We start from the raw sequence: 25,314 nt of genomic DNA on the forward strand, positions 1-25,314 counted from the left end.
CTCTGATTCCCCACCTCTGATTCCCCAGCTCTGATTCCCCGCCTCTGATTCCCCGCATCTGATTCCCTGCATCTGATTCCAAGCCTCTTATTCCCTGCCTCTGATTCCCAACCTCTGATTCCCCACCTCTGATTCCCCATATCTGATTCCCAGCCTCTGTTTCCCCGCCTCTGATTCCCCGCCTCTGTTTCCCCATATCTGATTCCCGGCCTCTGATTCCCCGCCTCTGATTCCCCGCCTCTGATTCCCTATCTCCGATTCCGCACATCTGATTCCCTGCCTCTGATTCCCCGCCTCTGATTCCCCGCCTCTGATTCCCTGCCTCTGATTCCCAACCTCTGATTCCCCACCTCTGATTCCCCGTGTTTGATTCCCCGCCTCTGTTTCCCCGCCTCTGATTCCCCGCCTCTGATTCCCCAACTCTAATTCCCAGCCTCTGATTCCCCATATCTGATTCCCCACCTCTGTTTCCCCGCCTCTGATTCCCCGCCCCTGTTTCCCCATATCTGATTCCCTGCCTCTGATTCCCCAACTTTGATTCCCAGCCTCTGATTCCCCAGCTCTGATTCCCCGCCTCTGATTCCCCGTGTTTGATTCCCTGCCTCTGATTCCCCGCCTCTGATTACCCATCTCTGATTCACCACCTTTGATTCGCCACCTCTGATTCCCCATATCTGATTCCCCACCTCTGTTTTCCCGCCTCTGATTCCCCGCCTCTGATTCTCCATATCTCATTCCCCGCCTCTGAATCCCCATCTCTGATTCCCGGACTCTGATTCCCCACCTCTGATTCCCGGCCTCTTATTCCCAGCATCTGATTCCAGGCCTCTGATTCACGGCCTCTGACTCCCCGCTTCTGATTCTGATTCCCTGCCTCTGATTCCCCATCTCTGATTCCGCACATCTGATTACCTGCCTCTGATTCCCCACCTCTGATTCCCCATATCTGATTCCCCGCCTCTGATTCCCCGCATCCGATTCCCCATATCTGATTCCCCGCCTCTGTTTCCCCGCCCCTGATTCCCCGCCTCTGTTTCCCCATATCTGATTCCCCGCCTCTGATTCCCAACTATGATTCCCCGCCTCTGATTCCCCAGCTCTGATTCCCTGCCTCTGATTCCCCGCGTTCTATTCCCTGCCTCTGATTCCCCGCCTGTGATTCCCCATCTCTGATTCCGCACATCTGATTCCCTGCCTCTGATTCCCCATCTCTGATTCCCCATATCTGATTCCCCGCTTCTGTTTCCCCGCCTCTGATTCCCCGCCTCTGTTTCCCAATATCTAATTCCCCGCCTCTGATTCCACAACTCTAATTCCCCACCTCTGATTCCCCAGCTCTGATTCCCCGCCTCTGATTCCCCGCATCTGATTCCCTGCATCTGATTCCAAGCCTCTTATTCCCTGCCTCTGATTCCCAACCTCTGATTCCCCACCTCTGATTCCCCATATCTGATTCCCAGCCTCTGTTTCCCCGCCTCTGATTCCCCGCCTCTGTTTCCCCATATCTGATTCCCGGCCTCTGGTTCCCCGCCTCTGATTCCCCGCCTCTGATTCCCTGCCTCTGATTCCCCATCTCCGATTCCGCACATCTGATTCCCTGCCTCTGATTCCCCGCCTCTGATTCCCCGCCTCTGATTCCCTGCCTCTGATTCCCAACCTCTGATTCCCCACCTCTGATTCCCCGTGTTTGATTCCCCGCCTCTGTTTCCCCGCCTCTGATTCCCCGCCTCTGATTCCCCAACTCTAATTCCCCGCCTCTGATTCCCCATATCTGATTCCCCGCCTCTGTTTCCCCGCCTCTGATTCCCCACCCCTGTTTCCCCATATCTGATTCCCTGCCTCTGATTCCCCAACTTTGATTCCCAGCAACTGATTCCCCAGCTCTGATTCCCCGCCTCTGATTCCCCGCATCTGATTCCCTGCATCTGATTCCAAGCCTCTGATTCCCTGCCTCTGATTCCCAACCTCTGATTCCCCACCTCTGATTCCCCATATCTGATCCCCAGCCTCTGTTTCCCCGCCTCTGTTTCCCCATATCTGATTCCCGGCCTCTGATTCCCCGCCTCTGATTCCCCGCCTCTGATTCCCTGCCTCTGATTCCCCATCTCCGAATCCGCACATCTGATTCCCTGCCTCTGATTCCCCGCCTCTGATTCCCCGCCTCTGATTCCCTGCATCTGATTCCCAACCTCTGATTCCCCACCTCTGATTCCCCGTGTTTGATTCCCCGCCTCTGTTTCCCCGCCTCTGATTCCCCGCCTCTGATTCCCCAACTCTAATTCCCCGCCTCTGATTCCCCATATCTGATTCCCTGCCTCTGTTTCCCCGCCTCTGATTCCCCGCCCCTGTTTCCCCATATCTGATTCCCTGCCTCTGATTCCCCAACTTTGATTCCCAGCCTCTGATTCCCCAGCTCTGATTCCCCGCCTCTGATTCCCCGTGTTTGATTCCCTGCCTCTGATTCCCCGCCTCTGATTCCCCAACTCTAATTCCCCGCCTCTGATTCCCCATATCTGATTCCCTGCCTCTGTTTCCCCGCCTCTGATTCCCCGCCTCTGTTTCCCCGCCTCTGATTCCCCACCTCTGATTCCCAATATCTGATTCCCCGCCTCTGATTCCCCACCTCTGATTCCCCACCTCTGATTCGCCAGCTATGATTCCCCGCCTCCTATTCCCCGCGTCTGATTCCCTGCCTCTGATTCCCCGCCTCTGATTCCACATCTCTGATTCACCACCTCTGATTCCCCGCGTCTGATTCCCTGCCTCTGATTCCCCATCTCTGATTCCCCATCTCTGATTCCCCAATTCTGATTCCCCTCCTCTGATTCCCCGTGTTTGATTCCCAGCCTCTGATTCCCGGCCTCTGATTCCCCATCTCTGATTCACCGCCTTTGATTCGCCACCTCTGATTCGCCATATCTGATTCCCCGCCTCTGTTTCCCCGCCGATGATTCCCCGCCTCTGATTCCCCATATCTCATTCCCCGCCTCTGAATCCCCATCTCTGATTCCCGGACTCTGATTCCCCACCTCTGATTTCCGGCCTCTTATTCCCGGCATCTGATTCCGGCCTCTGATTCCCGGCCTCTGATTCCCTGCTTCTGATTCTGATTCCCTGCCTTTGATTCCCCATCTCTGATTCCGCACATCTGATTCCCTGCCTCTGATTCCCCATCTCTGATTCCCCATATCTGATTCCCCGCCTCTGATTCCCTGCCTCTGTTTCCCAATATCTAAGTCCCCGCCTCTGATTCCCCAACTCTGATTCCCCACCTCTGATTCCCCAGCTCTGATTCCCCGCCTCTGATTCCCCGCATCTGATTCCCTGCATCTGATTCCAAGCCTCTGATTCCCTGCCTCTGATTCCCAACCTCTGATTCCCCACCTCTGATTCCCCATATCTGATTCCCAGCCTCTGTTTCCCCGCCTCTGATTCCCCGCCTCTGTTTCCCCATATCTGATTCCCGGCCTCTGATTCCCCGCCTCTGATTCCCCGCCTCTGATTCCCTGCCTCTGATTCCCAACCTCCGATTCCGCACATCTGATTCCCTGCCTCTGATTCCCCGCCTCTGATTCCCCGCCTCTGATTCCCTGCCTCTGATTCCCAACCTCTGATTCCCCACCTCTGATTCCCCGTGTTTGATTCCCCGCCTCTGTTTCCCCGCCTCTGATTCCCCGCCTCTGATTCCCCAACTCTAATTCCCTGCCTCTGATTCCCCATATCTGATTCCCCGCCTCTGTTTCCCCGCCTCTGATTCCCCGCCCCTGTTTCCCCATATCTGATTCCCTGCCTCTGATTCCCCAACTTTGATTCCCAGCCTCTGATTCCCCAGCTCTGATTCCCCGCCTCTGATTCCCCGTGTTTGATTCCCTGCCTCTGATTCCCCGCCTCTGATTACCCATCTCTGATTCACCACCTTTGATTCGCCACCTCTGATTCCCCATATCTGATTCCCCACCTCTGTTTTCCCGCCTCTGATTCCCCGCCTCTGATACTCCATATCTCATTCCCCGCCTCTGAATCCCCATCTCTGATTCCCGGACTCTGATTCCCCACCTCTGATTCCCGGCCTCTTATTCCCAGCATCTGATTCCAGGCCTCTGATTCCCGGCCTCTGACTCCCCGCTTCTGATTCTGATTCCCTGCCTCTGATTCCCCATCTCTGATTCCGCACATCTGATTACCTGCCTCTGATTCCCCACCTCTGATTCCCCATATCTGATTCCCCGCCTCTGATTCCCCGCATCCGATTCCCCATATCTGATTCCCCGCCTCTGTTTCCCCGCCCCTGATTCCCCGCCTCTGTTTCCCCATATCTGATTCCCCGCATCTGATTCCCAACTATGATTCCCCGCCTCTGATTCCCCAGCTCTGATTCCCTGCCTCTGATTCCCCGCGTTCTATTCCCTGCCTCTGATTCCCCGCCTGTGATTCCCCATCTCTGATAAACCACCTCTGATTCCCCACCACTGATTCCCCATATCTAATTCCCCTCCTCTGTTTGCCCGCCTCTGATTCCCCACCTCTGATTCCCCATATCTAATTCCCCGCCTCTGTTTGCCCGCCTCTGATTCCCCGCCTCTGTTTCCCCATATCTGATTCCCCGCCTCTGAATCCCCAACTCTGATTCCCTGCCTCTGATTCCCCATCTCTGATTCCCCATCTCTGATTCCCCAATTCTGATTCCCCTCCTCTGATTCCCCGTGTTTGATTCCCTGCCTCTGATTCCCGGCCTCTGATTCCCCATCTCTGATTCACCGCCTTTGATTCGCCACCTCTGATTCGCCATATCTGATTCCCCGCCTCTGTTTCCCCGCCTCTGATTCCCCGCCTCTGATTCCCCATATCTCATTCCCCGCCTCTGAATCCCCATCTCTGATTCCCGGACTCTGATTCCCCACCTCTGATTTCCGGCCTCTTATTCCCGGCATCTGATTCCGGCCTCTGATTCCCGGCCTCTGATTCCCTGATTCTGATTCTGATTCCCTGCCTTTGATTCCCCATCTCTGATTCCGCACATCTGATTCCCTGCCTCTGATTCCCCATCTCTGATTCCCCGCCTCTGATTCCCCAACTCTGATTCCCCACCTCTGATTCCCCAGCTCTGATTCCCAACCTCTGATTCCCCACCTCTGATTCCCCGTGTTTGATTCCCCGCCTCTGTTTCCCCGCCTCTGATGCCCCGCCTCTGATTCCCCAACTCTAATTCCCCGCCTCTGATTCCCCATATCTGATTCCCCGCCTCTGTTTCCCCGCCTCTAATTCCCCGCCCCTGTTTCCCCATATCAGATTCCCTGCCTCTGATTCCCCAACTTTGATTCCCAGCCTCTGATTCCCCAGCTCTGATTCCCCGCCTCTGATTCCCCGTGTTTGATTCCCTGCCTCTGATTCCCCGCCTCTGATTCCCCATCTCTGATTCACCACCTTTGATTCGCCACCTCTGATTCCCCATATCTGATTCCCCACCTCTGTTTTCCCGCCTCTGATTCCCCGCCTCTGATTCTCCATATCTCATTCCCCGCCTCTGAATCCCCATCTCTGATTCCCGGACTCTGATTCCCCACCTCTGATTCCCGGCCTCTTATTCCCAGCATCTGATTCCAGGCCTCTGATTCCCGGCCTCTGACTCCCCGCTTCTGATTCTGATTCCCTGCCTCTGATTCCCCATCTCTGATTCCGCACATCTGATTACCTGCCTCTGATTCCCCACCTCTGATTCCCCATATCTGATTCCCCGCCTCTGATTCCCCGCATCCGATTCCCCATATCTGATTCCCCGCCTCTGTTTCCCCGCCCCTGATTCCCCGCCTCTGTTTCCCCATATCTGATTCCCCGCCTCTGATTCCCAACTATGATTCCCGCCTCTGATTCCCCAGCTCTGATTCCCTGCCTCTGATTCCCCGCGTTCTATTCCCTGCCTCTGATTCCCCGCCTGTGATTCCCCATCTCTGATAAACCACCTCTGATTCCCCACCACTGATTCCCCATATCTAATTCCCCGCCTCTGTTTGCCCGCCTCTGATTCCCCACCTCTGATTCCCCATATCTAATTCCCCGCCTCTGTTTGCCCACCTCTGATTCCCCGCCTCTGTTTCCCCATATCTGATTCCCCGCCTCTGAATCCCCAACTCTGATTCCCTGCCTCTGATTCCCCAGCTCTGATTCCCCGCCTTTGATTCCCCCGTCTGATTCCCAGCCTCTGAAACCCCGTGTCTGATTTCTTGCCTCTGATTCCCCGCCTCTGATTCCCCATCTCTGATTCACAGCCTCTGATTCCCCACCTCTGATTCCCCATCTCTGATTCCGCACATCTGATTCCCTGCCTCTGATTCCCCGACTCTGATCCCCACCTCTGATTCCCCAGCTCTGATTCCCCGCCTCTGATTCCCCAACTCTGATTCCCCGCCTCTGATTCCCCAGCTCTGATTCCCCGCCTCTGATTCCCCGTGTTTGATTCCCTGCCTCTGATTCCACGCCTCTGATTCCCCATCTCTGATTCATCGCCTTTGATTCGCCACCTCTGATTCCCCATATCTGATTCCTCGCCTCTGTTTCCCCGCCTCTGATTCCCCGCCTCTGATTCCCCATATCTCATTCCCTGCCTCTGATTCCCCATCTCTGATTCCCGGACTCTGATTCCCCACCTCTGATTCCCGGCCTCTTATTCCCGGCATCTGATTCCGGCCTCTGATTCCCCACCTCTGATTCCCCATATCTGATTCCCCACCTCTGTTTCCCGGCCTCTGATTCCCCGCTTCTGATTCTGAATCCCTGCCTCTGATTCCCCATCTCTGATTCCGCACATCTGATTCCCTGCCTCTGATTCCCCACCTCTGATTCCCCATATCTGATTTCCCGCCTCTGTTTCCCCGCCTCTGATTCCCCGCCTCTGTTTCCCCATATCTAATTCCCAACCTCTGATGCCCCAACTCTGATTCCCTGCCTCTGATTCCCCGCGTTCTATTCCCTGCCTCTGATTCCCCGCCTGTGATTCCCCATCTCTGATTCACCACCTCTGATTCCCCACCTCTGATTCCCCATATCTAATTCCCCGCCTCTGTTTGCCCGACTCTGATTCCCCGCCTCTGTTTCCCCATATCTGATTCCCCGCCTCTGAATCCCCAACTCTGATTCCCTGCCTCTGATTCCCCAGCTCTGATTCCCCGCCTTTGATTCCCCCGTCTGATTCCCAGCCTCTGAAACCCCGTGTCTGATTTCTTGCCTCTGATTCCCCGCCTCTGATTCCCCATCTCTGATTCACAGCCTCTGATTCCCCACCTCTGATTCCCCATCTCTGATTCCGCACATCTGATTCCCTGCCTCTGATTCCACGACTCTGATCCCCACCTCTGATTCCGCAGCTCTGATTCCCCGCCTCTGATTCCCCAACTCTGATTCCACGCCTCTGATTCCCCAGCTCTGATTCCCCGCCTCTGATTCCCCGTGTTTGATCCCCTGCCTCTGATTCCCCGACTCTGATCCCCACCTCTGATTCCGCAGCTCTGATTCCCCGCCTCTGATTCCCCAACTCTGATTCCCCGCCTCTGATTCCCCAACTCTGATTCCCTGCCTCTGATTCCCCAGCTTCATTCCCCGCCTTTGATTCCCCCCGTCTGATTCCCAGCCTCTGAATCCCCGTGTCTGATAACCTGCCTCTGATTCCCCGCCTCTGATTCCCCATCTCAGATTCACCGCCTCTGATTCCCCACCTCTGATTCCCCATCTCTGATTCCGCACATCCGACTCCCTGCCTCTGATTCCCCGACTCTGATTCCCCACCTCTGATTCCCCAGCTCTGATTCCCCGCCTCTGATTCCCCAACTCTGATTCCCCGCCTCTGAATCCACAGCTCTGATTCCCCGCCTCTGATTCCCCGTGTTTGATCCCCTGCCTCTGATTCCCCGCCTCTGATTCCCCATCTCTGATTCACCGCCTTTGATTCGCCACCTCTGATTCCCCATCTCTGATTCACCGCCTTTGATTCGCCACCTCTGATTCCCCATATCTGATTCCCCGCCTCTGATTCCCCATATCTCATTCCCCGCCTCTGATTCGCCAGCTATGATTCCCCGCCTCTGATTCCCCGCGTCTGATTCCCTGCCTCTGATTCCCCGCCTCTGATTCCACATCTCTGATTCACCACCTCTGATTCCACGCGTCTGATTCCCCGCCTCTGATTCCCCATCTCTGATTCCCCATCTCTGATTCCCCAATTCTGATTCCCCGCCTCTGATTCCCCAGCTCTGATTCCTCGCCTCTGATTCCCTTCCTTTGATTCCCAACCTCTGATTCCCCAACTCTGATTTCCCATATTGATTCCCTGCGTCTGATTCCCCACCTCTGATTTCCCACATTGATTCCCTGCGTCTGATTCCCCGCCTCTGATTCCCCAACTCTGATTCCCCGCCTCTGATTCCCCAGCTCTGATTCCCCGCATCTGATTCCCCGTGTTTGATTCCCTGCCTCTGATTCCCCACCTCTGATTCCCCATATCTGATTCCCCGCCACTGTTTCCCCACCTTTGATTCCCCGCCTCTGTTTCCCAATATCTAAGTCCCCGCCTCTGATTCCCCAACTCTGATTCCCCACCTCTGATTCCCCAACTCTGATTCCCCGCCTCTGATTCCCCAGCTCTGATTCCCCGCCTCTGATTCCCCGTGTTTGATCCCCTGCCTCTGATTCCCCGCCTCTGATTCCCCATCTCTGATTCACCGCCTTTGATTCGCCACCTCTGATTCCCCATATCTGATTCCTCGCCTCTGTTTCCCCGCCTCTGATTCCCCGCCTCTGATTCCCCATATCTCATTCCCCGCCTCTGATTCCCCATCTCTGATTCCCGGACTCTGATTCCCCACCTCTGATTCACGGCCTCTTATTCCTGGCATCTGATTCCGGCCTCTGATTCCCGGCCTCTGATTCCCTGCTTCTGATTCCCCATCTCTGATTCCGCAAATCTAATTCCTTGCCTCTGATTCCCCACCTCTGATTCCCCATATCTGATTCCCCGCCTCTGTTTCCCCGCCTCTGATTCCCCGCCTCTGTTTCCCCATATCTAAGTCCCCGCCTCTGATTCCCCAACTTTGATTCCCCACCTCTGATTCCCCAGCTCTGATTCCCCGCCTCTGATTCCCCGCATCTGATTCCATGCATCTGATTCCCAGCCTCTGATTCCCAGCCTCTGATTCCCAACCTCTGATTCCCCACCTCTGATTCCCCATATCTGATACCACGCCTCTGTTTCCCCGCCTCTGATTCCCCGCCTCTGTTTCCCCATATCTTATCCCCGCCACTATTTGCCCGCATCTGATTCCCCGCCTCTGTTTCCCCATATCTGATTCCCCGCCTCTGAATCCCCAACTCTGATTCCCTGCCTCTAATTTCCCAGCTCTGATTCCCCGCCTCTGATTCCCCGCGTCTGATTACCGGCCTCTGATTCCCCGCCTCTGATTCCCCATCTCTGATTCACAACCTCTGATTCCCCACCTCTGATACCCCATATCTGATTCCCCGCCTCTGTTTCCCCGCCTCTGATTCCCCACCTCTGATTCCCAATATCTGATTCCCCGCCTCTGATTCCCCACCTCTGATTCCCCGCCTCTGATTCGCCAGCTATGATTCCCCGCCTCTGATTCCCCGTGTTTGATTCTCTGCCTCTGATTCCCGGCCTCTGATTCCCCAACTCTGATTCACCGCCTTTGATTCGCCACCTCTGATTCCCCATATCTGATTCCCCGCCTCTGTTTCCCCGCCTCTGATTCCCCGCCTCTGATTCCCCATATCTCATTCCCCGCCTCTGAATCCCCATCTCTGATTCCCGGACTCTGATTCCCCACCTCTGACTCCCTGCTACTGATTTTGATTCCCTGCCTTTGATTCCCCATCTCTGATTCCGCACATCTGATTCCCTGCCTCTGATTCCCCATCTCTGATTCCCCATATCTGATTCCCCGCTTCTGTTTCCCCGCCTCTGATTCCCCGCCTCTGTTTCCCAATATCTAAGTCCCCGCCTCTGATTCCACAACTCTAATTCCCCACCTCTGATTCCCCAGCTCTGATTCCCCGCCTCTGATTCCCCGCATCTGATTCCCTGCATCTGATTCCAAGCCTCTTATTCCCTGCCTCTGATTCCCAACCTCTGATACCCCACCTCTGATTCCCCATATCTGATTCCCAGCCTCTGTTTCCCCGCCTCTGATTCCCCGCCTCTGTTTCCCCATATCTGATTCCCGGCCTCTGGTTCCCCGCCTCTGATTCCCCGCCTCTGATTCCCTGCCTCTGATTCCCCATCTCCGATTCCGCACATCTGATTCCCTGCCTCTGATTCCCCGCCTCTGATTCCCCGCCTCTGATTCCCTGCCTCTGATTCCCAACCTCTGATTCCCCACCTCTGATTCCCCGTGTTTGATTCCCCGCCTCTGTTTCCCCGCCTCTGATTCCCCGCCTCTGATTCCCCAACTCTAATTCCCCGCCTCTGATTCCCCATATCTGATTCCCCGCCTCTGTTTCCCCGCCTCTGATTCCCCACCCCTGTTTCCCCATATCTGATTCCCTGCCTCTGATTCCCCGCCTCTGATTCCCCATATCTCATTCCCCGCCTCTGAATCCCCATCTCTGATTCCCGGACTCTGATTCCCCACCTCTGATTCCCTGCTACTGATTTTGATTCCCTGCCTTTGATTCCCCATCTCTGATTCCGCACATCTGATTCCCTGCCTCTGATTCCCCATCTCTGATTCCCCATATCTGATTCCCCGCTTCTGTTTCCCCGCCTCTGATTCCCCGCCTCTGTTTCCCAATATCTAAGTCCCCGCCTCTGATTCCACAACTCTAATTCCCCACCTCTGATTCCCCAGCTCTGATTCCCCGCCTCTGATTCCCCGCATCTGATTCCCTGCATCTGATTCCAAGCCTCTTATTCCCTGCCTCTGATTCCCAACCTCTGATTCCCCACCTCTGATTCCCCATATCTGATTCCCAGCCTCTGTTTCCCCGCCTCTGATTCCCCGCCTCTGTTTCCCCATATCTGATTCCCGGCCTCTGGTTCCCCGCCTCTGATTCCCCGCCTCTGATTCCCTGCCTCTGATTCCCCATCTCCGATTCCGCACATCTGATTCCCTGCCTCTGATTCCCCGCCTCTGATTCCCCGCCTCTGATTCCCTGCCTCTGATTCCCAACCTCTGATTCCCCACCTCTGATTCCCCGTGTTTGATTCCCCGCCTCTGTTTCCCCGCCTCTGATTCCCCGCCTCTGATTCCCCAACTCTAATTCCCCGCCTCTGATTCCCCATATCTGATTCCCCGCCTCTGTTTCCCCGCCTCTGATTCCCCACCCCTGTTTCCCCATATCTGATTCCCTGCGTCTGATTCCCCAACTTTGATTCCAGGCATCTGATTCCCCAGCTCTGATTCCCCGCCTCTGATTCCCCGCATCTGATTCCCTGCATCTGATTCCAAGCCTCTGATTCCCTGCCTCTGATTCCCAACCTCTGATTCCCCACCTCTGATTCCCCATATCTGATCCCCAGCCTCTGTTTCCCCGCCTCTGTTTCCCCATATCTGATTCCCGGCCTCTGATTCCCCGCCTCTGATTCCCCGCCTCTGATTCCCTGCCTCTGATTCCCCATCTCTGATTCCGCACATCTGATTCCCTGCCTCTGATTCCCCGCCTCTGATTCCCCGCCTCTGATTCCCTGCATCTGATTCCCAACCTCTGATTCCCCACCTCTGATTCCCCGTGTTTGATTCCCCGCCTCTGTTTCCCCGCCTCTGATTCCCCGCCTCTGATTCCCCAACTCTAATTCCCCGCCTCTGATTCCCCATATCTGATTCCCTGCCTCTGTTTCCCCGCCTCTGATTCCCCGCCCCTGTTTCCCCATATCTGATTCCCTGCCTCTGATTCCCCAACTTTGATTCCCAGCCTCTGATTCCCCAGCTCTGATTCCCCGCCTCTGATTCCCCGTGTTTGATTCCCTGCCTCTGATTCCCCGCCTGTGATTCCCCAACTCTAATTCCCCGCCTCTGATTCCCCATATCTGATTCCCTGCCTCTGTTTCCCCGCCTCTGATTCCCCGCCTCTGTTTCCCCGCCTCTGATTCCCCACCTCTGATTCCCAATATCTGATTCCCCGCCTCTGATTTCTTGCCTCTGATTCCCAACCTCTGATTCCCCACCTCTGATTCCCCGTGTTTGATTCCCCGCCTCTGTTTCCCCGCCTCTGATTCCCCGCCTCTGATTCCCCAACTCTAATTCCCCGCCTCTGATTCCCCATATCTGATTCCCCGCCTCTGTTTCCCCGCCTCTGATTCCCCACCCCTGTTTCCCCATATCTGATTCCCTGCCTCTGATTCCCCAACTTTGATTCCAGGCATCTGATTCCCCAGCTCTGATTCCCCGCCTCTGATTCCCCGCATCTGATTCCCTGCATCTGATTCCAAGCCTCTGATTCCCTGCCTCTGATTCCCAACCTCTGATTCCCCACCTCTGATTCCCCATATCTGATCCCCAGCCTCTGTTTCCCCGCCTCTGTTTCCCCATATCTGATTCCCGGCCTCTGATTCCCCGCCTCTGATTCCCCGCCTCTGATTCCCTGCCTCTGATTCCCCATCTCTGATTCCGCACATCTGATTCCCTGCCTCTGATTCCCCGCCTCTGATTCCCCGCCTCTGATTCCCTGCATCTGATTCCCAACCTCTGATTCCCCACCTCTGATTCCCCGTGTTTGATTCCCCGCCTCTGTTTCCCCGCCTCTGATTCCCCGCCTCTGATTCCCCAACTCTAATTCCCCGCCTCTGATTCCCCATATCTGATTCCCTGCCTCTGTTTCCCCGCCTCTGATTCCCCGCCCCTGTTTCCCCATATCTGATTCCCTGCCTCTGATTCCCCAACTTTGATTCCCAGCCTCTGATTCCCCAGCTCTGATTCCCCGCCTCTGATTCCCCGTGTTTGATTCCCTGCCTCTGATTCCCCGCCTCTGATTCCCCAACTCTAATTCCCCGCCTCTGATTCCCCATATCTGATTCCCTGCCTCTGTTTCCCCGCCTCTGATTCCCCGCCTCTGTTTCCCCGCCTCTGATTCCCCACCTCTGATTCCCAATATCTGATTCCCCGCCTCTGATTCCCCACCTCTGATTCCCCACCTCTGATTCGCCAGCTATGATTCCCCGCCTCCTATTCCCCGCGTCTGATTCCCTGCCTCTGATTCCCCGCCTCTGATTCCACATCTCTGATTCACCACCTCTGATTCCCAGCGTCTGATTCCCAGCCTCTGATTCCCGGCCTCTGATTCCCCATCTCTGATTCACCGCCTTTGATTCGCCACCTCTGATTCACCATATCTGATTCCCCGCCTCTGTTTCCCCGCCTCTGATTCCACGCCTCTGATTCCCCATATCTCATTCCCCGCCTCTGAATCCCCATCTCTGATTCCCGGACTCTGATTCCCCACCTCTGATTTCCGGCCTCTTATTCCCGGCATCTGATTCCGGCCTCTGATTCCCGGCCTCTGATACCCTGCTTCTGATTCTGATTCCCTGCCTTTGATTCCCCATCTCTGATTCCGCACATCTGATTCCCTGCCTCTGATTCCCCATCTCTGATTCCCCATATCTGATTCCCCGCCTCTGATTCCCTGCCTCTGTTTCCCAATATCTAAGTCCCCGCCTCTGATTCCCCAACTCTGATTCCCCACCTCTGATTCCCCAGCTCTGATTCCCCGCCTCTGATTCCCCGCATCTGATTCCCTGCATCTGATTCCAAGCCTCTGATTCCCTGCCTCTGATTCCCAACCTCTGATTCCCCACCTCTGATTCCCCATATCTGATTCCCAGCCTCTGTTTCCCCGCCTCTGATTCCCCGCCTCTGTTTCCCCATATCTGATTCCCGGCCTCTGATTCCCCGCCTCTGATTCCCCGCCTCTGATTCCTTATCTCCGATTCCGCACATCTGATTCCCTGCCTCTGATTCCCCGCCTCTGATTCCCCGCCTCTGATTCCCTGCCTCTGATTCCCAACCTCTGATTCCCCACCTCTGATTCCCCGTGTTTGATTCCCCGCCTCTGTTTCCCCGCCTCTGATTCCCCGCCTCTGATTCCCCAACTGTAATTCCCCGCCTCTGATTCCCCATATCTGATTCCCCGCCTCTGTTTCCCCGCCTCTGATTCCCCGCCCCTGTTTCCCCATATCTGATTCCCTGCCTCTGATTCCCCAACTTTGATTCCCAGCCTCTGATTCCCCAGCTCTGATTCCCCGCCTCTGATTCCCCGTGTTTGATTCCCTGCCTCTGATTCCCCGCCTCTGATTACCCATCTCTGATTCACCACCTTTGATTCGCCACCTCTGATTCCCCATATCTGATTCCCCACCTCTGTTTTCCCGCCTCTGATTCCCCGCCTCTGATTCTCCATATCTCATTCCCCGCCTCTGAATCCCCATCTCTGATTCCCGGACTCTGATTCCCCACCTCTGATTCCCGGCCTCTTATTCCCAGCATCTGATTCCAGGCCTCTGATTCCCGGCCTCTGACTCCCCGCTTCTGATTCTGATTCCCTGCCTCTGATTCCCCATCTCTGATTCCGCACATCTGATTACCTGCCTCTGATTCCCCACCTCTGATTCCCCATATCTGATTCCCCGCCTCTGATTCCCCGCATCCGATTCCCCATATCTGATTCCCCGCCTCTGTTTCCCCGCCCCTGATTCCCCGCCTCTGTTTCCCCATATCTGATTCCCCGCCTCTGATTCCCAACTATGATTCCCCGCCTCTGATTCCCCAGCTCTGATTCCCTGCCTCTGATTCCCCGCGTTCTATTCCCTGCCTCTGATTCCCCGCCTGTGATTCCCCATCTCTGATAAACCACCTCTGATTCCCCACCACTGATTCCCCATATCTAATTCTCCTCCTCTGTTTGCCCGCCTCTGATTCCCCACCTCTGATTCCCCATATCTAATTCCCCGCCTCTGTTTGCCCGCCTCTGATTCCCCGCCTCTGTTTCCCCATATCTGATTCCCCGCCTCTGAATCCCCAACTCTGATTCCCTGCCTCTGATTCCCCAGCTCTGATTCCCCGCCTTTGATTCCCCCGTCTGATTCCCAGCCTCTGAAACCCCGTGTCTGATTTCTTGCCTCTGATTCCCCGCCTCTGATTCCCCATCTCTGATTCACAGCCTCTGATTCCCCACCTCTGATTCCCCATCTCTGATTCCGCACATCTGATTCCCTGCCTCTGATTCCCCGACTCTGATCCCCACCTCTGATTCCCCAGCTCTGATTCCCCGCCTCTGATTCCCCAACTCTGATTCCCCGCCTCTGATTCCCCAGCTCTGATTCCCCGCCTCTGATTCCCCGTGTTTGATTCCCTGCCTCTGATTCCACGCCTCTGATTCCCCATCTCTGATTCATCGCCTTTGATTCGCCACCTCTGATTCCCCATATCTGATTCCTCGCCTCTGTTTCCCCGCCTCTGATTCCCCGCCTCTGATTCCCCATATCTCATTCCCCGCCTCTGATTACCCATCTCTGATTCCCGGACTCTGATTCCCCACCTCTGATTCCCGGCCTCTTATTCCCGGCATCTGATTCCGGCCTCTGATTCCCCACCTCTGATTCCCCATATCTGATTCCCCACCTCTGTTTCCCGGCCTCTGATTCCCCGCTTCTGATTCTGAATCCCTGCCTCTGATTCCCCATCTCTGATTCCGCACATCTGATTCCCTGCCTCTGATTCCCCACCTCTGATTCCCCATATCTGATTTCCCGCCTCTGTTTCCCCGCCTCTGATTCCCCGCCTCAGTTTCCCCATATCTAATTCCAAACCTCTGATGCCCCAACTCTGATTCCCAGCCTCTGATTCCCCGCGTTCTATTCCCTGCCTCTGATTCCCCGCCTGTGATTCCCCATCTCTGATTCCGCACATCTGATTCCCTGCCTCTGATTCCCCATCTCTGATTCCCCATATCTGATTCCCCGCCTCTGATTCCCTGCCTCTGTTTCCCAATATCTAAGTCCCCGCCTCTGATTCCCCAACTCTGATTCCCCACCTCTGATTCCCCAGCTCTGATTCCCCGCCTCTGATTCCCCGCATCTGATTCCCTGCATCTGATTCCAAGCCTCTGATTCCCTGCCTCTGATTCCCAACCTCTGATTCCCCACCTCTGATTCCCCATATCTGATTCCCAGCCTCTGTTTCCCCGCCTCTGATTCCCCGCCTCTGTTTCCCCATATCTGATTCCCGGCCTCTGATTCCCCGCCTCTGATTCCCCGCCTCTGATTCCCTATCTCCGATTCCGCACATCTGATTCCCTGCCTCTGATTCCCCGCCTCTGATTCCCCGCCTCTGATTCCCAACTATGATTCCCGCCTCTGATTCCCCAGCTCTGATTCCCTGCCTCTGATTCCCCGCGTTCTATTCCCTGCCTCTGATTCCCCGCCTGTGATTCCCCATCTCTGATAAACCACCTCTGATTCCCCACCACTGATTCCCCATATCTAATTCCCCGCCTCTGTTTGCCCGCCTCTGATTCCCCACCTCTGATTCCCCATATCTAATTCCCCGCCTCTGTTTGCCCACCTCTGATTCCCCGCCTCTGTTTCCCCATATCTGATTCCCCGCCTCTGAATCCCCAACTCTGATTCCCTGCCTCTGATTCCCCAGCTCTGATTCCCCGCCTTTGATTCCCCCGTCTGATTCCCAGCCTCTGAAACCCCGTGTCTGATTTCTTGCCTCTGATTCCCCGCCTCTGATTCCCCATCTCTGATTCACAGCCTCTGATTCCCCACCTCTGATTCCCCATCTCTGATTCCGCACATCTGATTCCCTGCCTCTGATTCCCCGACTCTGATCCCCACCTCTGATTCCCCAGCTCTGATTCCCCGCCTCTGATTCCCCAACTCTGATTCCCCGCCTCTGATTCCCCAGCTCTGATTCCCCGCCTCTGATTCCCCGTGTTTGATTCCCTGCCTCTGATTCCACGCCTCTGATTCCCCATCTCTGATTCATCGCCTTTGATTCGCCACCTCTGATTCCCCATATCTGATTCCTCGCCTCTGTTTCCCCGCCTCTGATTCCCCGCCTCTGATTCCCCATATCTCATTCCCCGCCTCTGATTCCCCATCTCTGATTCCCGGACTCTGATTCCCCACCTCTGATTCCCGGCCTCTTATTCCCGGCATCTGATTCCGGCCTCTGATTCCCCACCTCTGATTCCCCATATCTGATTCCCCACCTCTGTTTCCCGGCCTCTGATTCCCCGCTTCTGATTCTGAATCCCTGCCTCTGATTCCCCATCTCTGATTCCGCACATCTGATTCCCTGCCTCTGATTCCCCACCTCTGATTCCCCATATCTGATTTCCCGCCTCTGTTTCCCCGCCTCTGATTCCCCGCCTCTGTTTCCCCATATCTAATTCCCAACCTCTGATGCCCCAACTCTGATTCCCTGCCTCTGATTCCCCGCGTTCTATTCCCTGCCTCTGATTCCCCGCCTGTGATTCCCCATCTCTGATTCACCACCTCTGATTCCCCACCTCTGATTCCCCATATCTAATTCCCCGCCTCTGTTTGCCCGACTCTGATTCCCCGCCTCTGTTTCCCCATATCTGATTCCCCGCCTCTGAATCCCCAACTCTGATTCCCTGCCTCTGATTCCCCAGCTCTGATTCCCCGCCTTTGATTCCCCCGTCTGATTCCCAGCCTCTGAAACCCCGTGTCTGATTTCTTGCCTCTGATTCCCCGCCTCTGATTCCCCATCTCTGATTCACAGCCTCTGATTCCCCACCTCTGATTCCCCATCTCTGATTCCGCACATCTGATTCCCTGCCTCTGATTCCACGACTCTGATCCCCACCTCTGATTCCGCAGCTCTGATTCCCCGCCTCTGATTCCCCAACTCTGATTCCACGCCTCTGATTCCCCAGCTCTGATTCCCCGCCTCTGATTCCCCGTGTTTGATCCCCTGCCTCTGATTCCCCGACTCTGATCCCCACCTCTGATTCCGCAGCTCTGATTCCCCGCCTCTGATTCCCCAACTCTGATTCCCCGCCTCTGATTCCCCAACTCTGATTCCCTGCCTCTGATTCCCCAGCTTCATTCCCCGCCTTTGATTCCCCCCGTCTGATTCCCAGCCTCTGAATCCCCGTGTCTGATAACCTGCCTCTGATTCCCCGCCTCTGATTCCCCATCTCAGATTCACCGCCTCTGATTCCCCACCTCTGATTCCCCATCTCTGATTCCGCACATCCGACTCCCTGCCTCTGATTCCCCGACTCTGATTCCCCACCTCTGATTCCCCAGCTCTGATTCCCCGCCTCTGATTCCCCAACTCTGATTCCCCGCCTCTGAATCCACAGCTCTGATTCCCCGCCTCTGATTCCCCGTGTTTGATCCCCTGCCTCTGATTCCCCGCCTCTGATTCCCCATCTCTGATTCACCGCCTTTGATTCGCCACCTCTGATTCCCCATCTCTGATTCACCGCCTTTGATTCGCCACCTCTGATTCCCCATATCTGATTCCCCGCCTCTGATTCCCCATATCTCATTCCCCGCCTCTGATTCGCCAGCTATGATTCCCCGCCTCTGATTCCCCGCGTCTGATTCCCTGCCTCTGATTCCCCGCCTCTGATTCCACATCTCTGATTCACCACCTCTGATTCCACGCGTCTGATTCCCCGCCTCTGATTCCCCATCTCTGATTCCCCATCTCTGATTCCCCAATTCTGATTCCCCGCCTCTGATTCCCCAGCTCTGATTCCTCGCCTCTGATTCCCTTCCTTTGATTCCCAACCTCTGATTCCCCAACTCTGATTTCCCATATTGATTCCCTGCGTCTGATTCCCCACCTCTGATTTCCCACATTGATTCCCTGCGTCTGATTCCCCGCCTCTGATTCCCCAACTCTGATTCCCCGCCTCTGATTCCCCAGCTCTGATTCCCCGCATCTGATTCCCCGTGTTTGATTCCCTGCCTCTGATTCCCCACCTCTGATTCCCCATATCTGATTCCCCGCCACTGTTTCCCCACCTTTGATTCCCCGCCTCTGTTTCCCAATATCTAAGTCCCCGCCTCTGATTCCCCAACTCTGATTCCCCACCTCTGATTCCCCAACTCTGATTCCCCGCCTCTGATTCCCCAGCTCTGATTCCCCGCCTCTGATTCCCCGTGTTTGATCCCCTGCCTCTGATTCCCCGCCTCTGATTCCCCATCTCTGATTCACCGCCTTTGATTCGCCACCTCTGATTCCCCATATCTGATTCCTCGCCTCTGTTTCCCCGCCTCTGATTCCCCGCCTCTGATTCCCCATATCTCATTCCCCGCCTCTGATTCCCCATCTCTGATTCCCGGACTCTGATTCCCCACCTCTGATTCACGGCCTCTTATTCCCGGCATCTGATTCCGGCCTCTGATTCCCGGCCTCTGATTCCCTGCTTCTGATTCCCCATCTCTGATTCCGCAAATCTAATTCCTTGCCTCTGATTCCCCACCTCTGATTCCCCATATCTGATTCCCCGCCTCTGTTTCCCCGCCTCTGATTCCCCGCCTCTGTTTCCCCATATCTAAGTCCCCGCCTCTGATTCCCCAACTTTGATTCCCCACCTCTGATTCCCCAGCTCTGATTCCCCGCCTCTGATTCCCCGCATCTGATTCCATGCATCTGATTCCCAGCCTCTGATTCCCAGCCTCTGATTCCCAACCTCTGATTCCCCACCTCTGATTCCCCATATCTGATTCCACGCCTCTGTTTCCCCGCCTCTGATTCCCCGCCTCTGTTTCCCCATATCTTATCCCCGCCACTATTTGCCCGCATCTGATTCCCCGCCTCTGTTTCCCCATATCTGATTCCCCGCCTCTGAATCCCCAACTCTGATTCCCTGCCTCTAATTTCCCAGCTCTGATTCCCCGCCTCTGATTCCCCGCGTCTGATTACCGGCCTCTGATTCCCCGCCTCTGATTCCCCATCTCTGATTCACAACCTCTGATTCCCCACCTCTGATACCCCATATCTGATTCCCCGCCTCTGTTTCCCCGCCTCTGATTCCCCACCTCTGATTCCCAATATCTGATTCCCCGCCTCTGATTCCCCACCTCTGATTCCCCGCCTCTGATTCGCCAGCTATGATTCCCCGCCTCTGATTCCCCGTGTTTGATTCTCTGCCTCTGATTCCCGGCCTCTGATTCCCCAACTCTGATTCACCGCCTTTGATTCGCCACCTCTGATTCCCCATATCTGATTCCCCGCCTCTGTTTCCCCGCCTCTGATTCCCCGCCTCTGATTCCCCATATCTCATTCCCCGCCTCTGAATCCCCATCTCTGATTCCCGGACTCTGATTCCCCACCTCTGATTCCCTGCTACTGATTTTGATTCCCTGCCTTTGATTCCCCATCTCTGATTCCGCACATCTGATTCCCTGCCTCTGATTCCCCATCTCTGATTCCCCATATCTGATTCCCCGCTTCTGTTTCCCCGCCTCTGATTCCCCGCCTCTGTTTCCCAATATCTAAGTCCCCGCCTCTGATTCCACAACTCTAATTCCCCACCTCTGATTCCCCAGCTCTGATTCCCCGCCTCTGATTCCCCGCATCTGATTCCCTGCATCTGATTCCAAGCCTCTTATTCCCTGCCTCTGATTCCCAACCTCTGATTCCCCACCTCTGATTCCCCATATCTGATTCCCAGCCTCTGTTTCCCCGCCTCTGATTCCCCGCCTCTGTTTCCCCATATCTGATTCCCGGCCTCTGGTTCCCCGCCTCTGATTCCCCGCCTCTGATTCCCTGCCTCTGATTCCCCATCTCCGATTCCGCACATCTGATTCCCTGCCTCTGATTCCCCGCCTCTGATTCCCCGCCTCTGATTCCCTGCCTCTGATTCCCAACCTCTGATTCCCCACCTCTGATTCCCCGTGTTTGATTCCCCGCCTCTGTTTCCCCGCCTCTGATTCCCCGCCTCTGATTCCCCAACTCTAATTCCCCGCCTCTGATTCCCCATATCTGATTCCCCGCCTCTGTTTCCCCGCCTCTGATTCCCCACCCCTGTTTCCCCATATCTGATTCCCTGCCTCTGATTCCCCGCCTCTGATTCCCCATATCTCATTCCCCGCCTCTGAATCCCCATCTCTGATTCCCGGACTCTGATTCCCCACCTCTGATTCCCTGCTACTGATTTTGATTCCCTGCCTTTGATTCCCCATCTCTGATTCCGCACATCTGATTCCCTGCCTCTGATTCCCCATCTCTGATTCCCCATATCTGATTCCCCGCTTCTGTTTCCCCGCCTCTGATTCCCCGCCTCTATTTCCCAATATCTAAGTCCCCGCCTCTGATTCCACAACTCTAATTCCCCACCTCTGATTCCCCAGCTCTGATTCCCCGCCTCTGATTCCCCGCATCTGATTCCCTGCATCTGATTCCAAGCCTCTTATTCCCTGCCTCTGATTCCCAACCTCTGATTCCCCACCTCTGATTCCCCATATCTGATTCCCAGCCTCTGTTTCCCCGCCTCTGATTCCCCGCCTCTGTTTCCCCATATCTGATTCCCGGACTCTGGTTCCCCGCCTCTGATTCCCCGCCTCTGATTCCCTGCCTCTGATTCCCCATCTCCGATTCCGCACATCTGATTCCCTGCCTCTGATTCCCCGCCTCTGATTCCCCGCCTCTGATTCCCTGCCTCTGATTCCCAACCTCTGATTCCCCACCTCTGATTCCCCGTGTTTGATTCCCCGCCTCTGTTTCCCCGCCTCTGATTCCCCGCCTCTGATTCCCCAACTCTAATTCCCCGCCTCTGATTCCCCATATCTGATTCCCCGCCTCTGTTTCCCCGCCTCTGATTCCCCACCCCTGTTTCCCCATATCTGATTCCCTGCCTCTGATTCCCCAACTTTGATTCCAGGCATCTGATTCCCCAGCTCTGATTCCCCGCCTCTGATTCCCCGCATCTGATTCCCTGCATCTGATTCCAAGCCTCTGATTCCCTGCCTCTGATTCCCAACCTCTGATTCCCCACCTCTGATTCCCCATATCTGATCCCCAGCCTCTGTTTCCCCGCCTCTGTTTCCCCATATCTGATTCCCGGCCTCTGATTCCCCGCCTCTGATTCCCCGCCTCTGATTCCCTGCCTCTGATTCCCCATCTCTGATTCCGCACATCTGATTCCCTGCCTCTGATTCCCCGCCTCTGATTCCCCGCCTCTGATTCCCTGCATCTGATTCCCAACCTCTGATTCCCCACCTCTGATTCCCCGTGTTTGATTCCCCGCCTCTGTTTCCCCGCCTCTGATTCCCCGCCTCTGATTCCCCAACTCTAATTCCCCGCCTCTGATTCCCCATATCTGATTCCCTGCCTCTGTTTCCCCGCCTCTGATTCCCCGCCCCTGTTTCCCCATATCTGATTCCCTGCCTCTGATTCCCCAACTTTGATTCCCAGCCTCTGATTCCCCAGCTCTGATTCCCCGCCTCTGATTCCCCGTGTTTGATTCCCTGCCTCTGATTCCCCGCCTCTGATTCCCCAACTCTAATTCCCCGCCTCTGATTCCCCATATCTGATTCCCTGCCTCTGTTTCCCCGCCTCTGATTCCCCGCCTCTGTTTCCCCGCCTCTGATTCCCCACCTCTGATTCCCAATATCTGATTCCCCGCCTCTGATTCCCTGCCTCTGATTCCCAACCTCTGATTCCCCACCTCTGATTCCCCGTGTTTGATTCCCCGCCTCTGTTTCCCCGCCTCTGATTCCCCGCCTCTGATTCCCCAACTCTAATTCCCCGCCTCTGATTCCCCATATCTGATTCCCAGCCTCTGTTTCCCCGCCTCTGATTCCCCACCCCTGTTTCCCCATATCTGATTCCCTGCCTCTGATTCCCCAACTTTGATTCCAGGCATCTGATTCCCCAGCTCTGATTCCCCGCCTCTGATTCCCCGCATCTGATTCCCTGCATCTGATTCCAAGCCTCTGATTCCCTGCCTCTGATTCCCAACCTCTGATTCCCCACCTCTGATTCCCCATATCTGATCCCCAGCCTCTGTTTCCCCGCCTCTGTTTCCCCATATCTGATTCCCGGCCTCTGATTCCCCGCCTCTGATTCCCCGCCTCTGATTCCCTGCCTCTGATTCCCCATCTCTGATTCCGCACATCTGATTCCCTGCCTCTGATTCCCCGCCTCTGATTCCCCGCCTCTGATTCCCTGCATCTGATTCCCAACCTCTGATTCCCCACCTCTGATTCCCCGTGTTTGATTCCCCGCCTCTGTTTCCCCGCCTCTGATTCCCCGCCTCTGATTCCCCAACTCTAATTCCCCGCCTCTGATTCCCCATATCTGATTCCCTGCCTCTGTTTCCCCGCCTCTGATTCCCCGCCCCTGTTTCCCCATATCTGATTCCCTGCCTCTGATTCCCCAACTTTGATTCCCAGCCTCTGATTCCCCAGCTCTGATTCCCCGCCTCTGATTCCCCGTGTTTGATTCCCTGCCTCTGATTCCCCGCCTCTGATTCCCCAACTCTAATTCCCCGCCTCTGATTCCCCATATCTGATTCCCTGCCTCTGTTTCCCCGCCTCTGATTCCCCGCCTCTGTTTCCCCGCCTCTGATTCCCCACCTCTGATTCCCAATATCTGATTCCCCGCCTCTGATTCCCCACCTCTGATTCCCCACCTCTGATTCGCCAGCTATGATTCCCCGCCTCCTATTCCCCGCGTCTGATTCCCTGCCTCTGATTCCCCGCCTCTGATTCCACATCTCTGATTCACCACCTCTGATTCCCCGCGTCTGATTCCCAGCCTCTGATTCCCGGCCTCTGATTCCCCATCTCTGATTCACCGCCTTTGATTCGCCACCTCTGATTCACCATATCTGATTCCCCGCCTCTGTTTCCCCGCCTCTGATTCCACGCCTCTGATTCCCCATATCTCATTCCCCGCCTCTGAATCCCCATCTCTGATTCCCGGACTCTGATTCCCCACCTCTGATTTCCGGCCTCTTATTCCCGGCATCTGATTCCGGCCTCTGATTCCCGGCCTCTGATACCCTGCTTCTGATTCTGATTCCCTGCCTTTGATTCCCCATCTCTGATTCCGCACATCTGATTCCCTGCCTCTGATTCCCCATCTCTGATTCCCCATATCTGATTCCCCGCCTCTGATTCCCTGCCTCTGTTTCCCAATATCTAAGTCCCCGCCTCTGATTCCCCAACTCTGATTCCCCACCTCTGATTCCCCAGCTCTGATTCCCCGCCTCTGATTCCCCGCATCTGATTCCCTGCATCTGATTCCAAGCCTCTGATTCCCTGCCTCTGATTCCCAACCTCTGATTCCCCACCTCTGATTCCCCATATCTGATTCCCAGCCTCTGTTTCCCCGCCTCTGATTCCCCGCCTCTGTTTCCCCATATCTGATTCCCGGCCTCTGATTCCCCGCCTCTGATTCCCCGCCTCTGATTCCTTATCTCCGATTCCGCACATCTGATTCCCTGCCTCTGATTCCCCGCCTCTGATTCCCCGCCTCTGATTCCCTGCCTCTGATTCCCAACCTCTGATTCCCCACCTCTGATTCCCCGTGTTTGATTCCCCGCCTCTGTTTCCCCGCCTCTGATTCCCCGCCTCTGATTCCCCAACTGTAATTCCCCGCCTCTGATTCCCCATATCTGATTCCCCGCCTCTGTTTCCCCGCCTCTGATTCCCCGCCCCTGTTTCCCCATATCTGATTCCCTGCCTCTGATTCCCCAACTTTGATTCCCAGCCTCTGATTCCCCAGCTCTGATTCCCCGCCTCTGATTCCCCGTGTTTGATTCCCTGCCTCTGATTCCCCGCCTCTGATTACCCATCTCTGATTCACCACCTTTGATTCGCCACCTCTGATTCCCCATATCTGATTCCCCACCTCTGTTTTCCCGCCTCTGATTCCCCGCCTCTGATTCTCCATATCTCATTCCCCGCCTCTGAATCCCCATCTCTGATTCCCGGACTCTGATTCCCCACCTCTGATTCCCGGCCTCTTATTCCCAGCATCTGATTCCAGGCCTCTGATTCCCGGCCTCTGACTCCCCGCTTCTGATTCTGATTCCCTGCCTCTGATTCCCCATCTCTGATTCCGCACATCTGATTACCTGCCTCTGATTCCCCACCTCTGATTCCCCATATCTGATTCCCCGCCTCTGATTCCCCGCATCCGATTCCCCATATCTGATTCCCCGCCTCTGTTTCCCCGCCCCTGATTCCCCGCCTCTGTTTCCCCATATCTGATTCCCCGCCTCTGATTCCCAACTATGATTCCCCGCCTCTGATTCCCCAGCTCTGATTCCCTGCCTCTGATTCCCCGCGTTCTATTCCCTGCCTCTGATTCCCCG

Source organism: Narcine bancroftii, chromosome 7 (genome assembly GCF_036971445.1).
Source record: "Narcine bancroftii isolate sNarBan1 chromosome 7, sNarBan1.hap1, whole genome shotgun sequence".
Lineage (NCBI taxonomy): Eukaryota > Metazoa > Chordata > Chondrichthyes > Torpediniformes > Narcinidae > Narcine > Narcine bancroftii.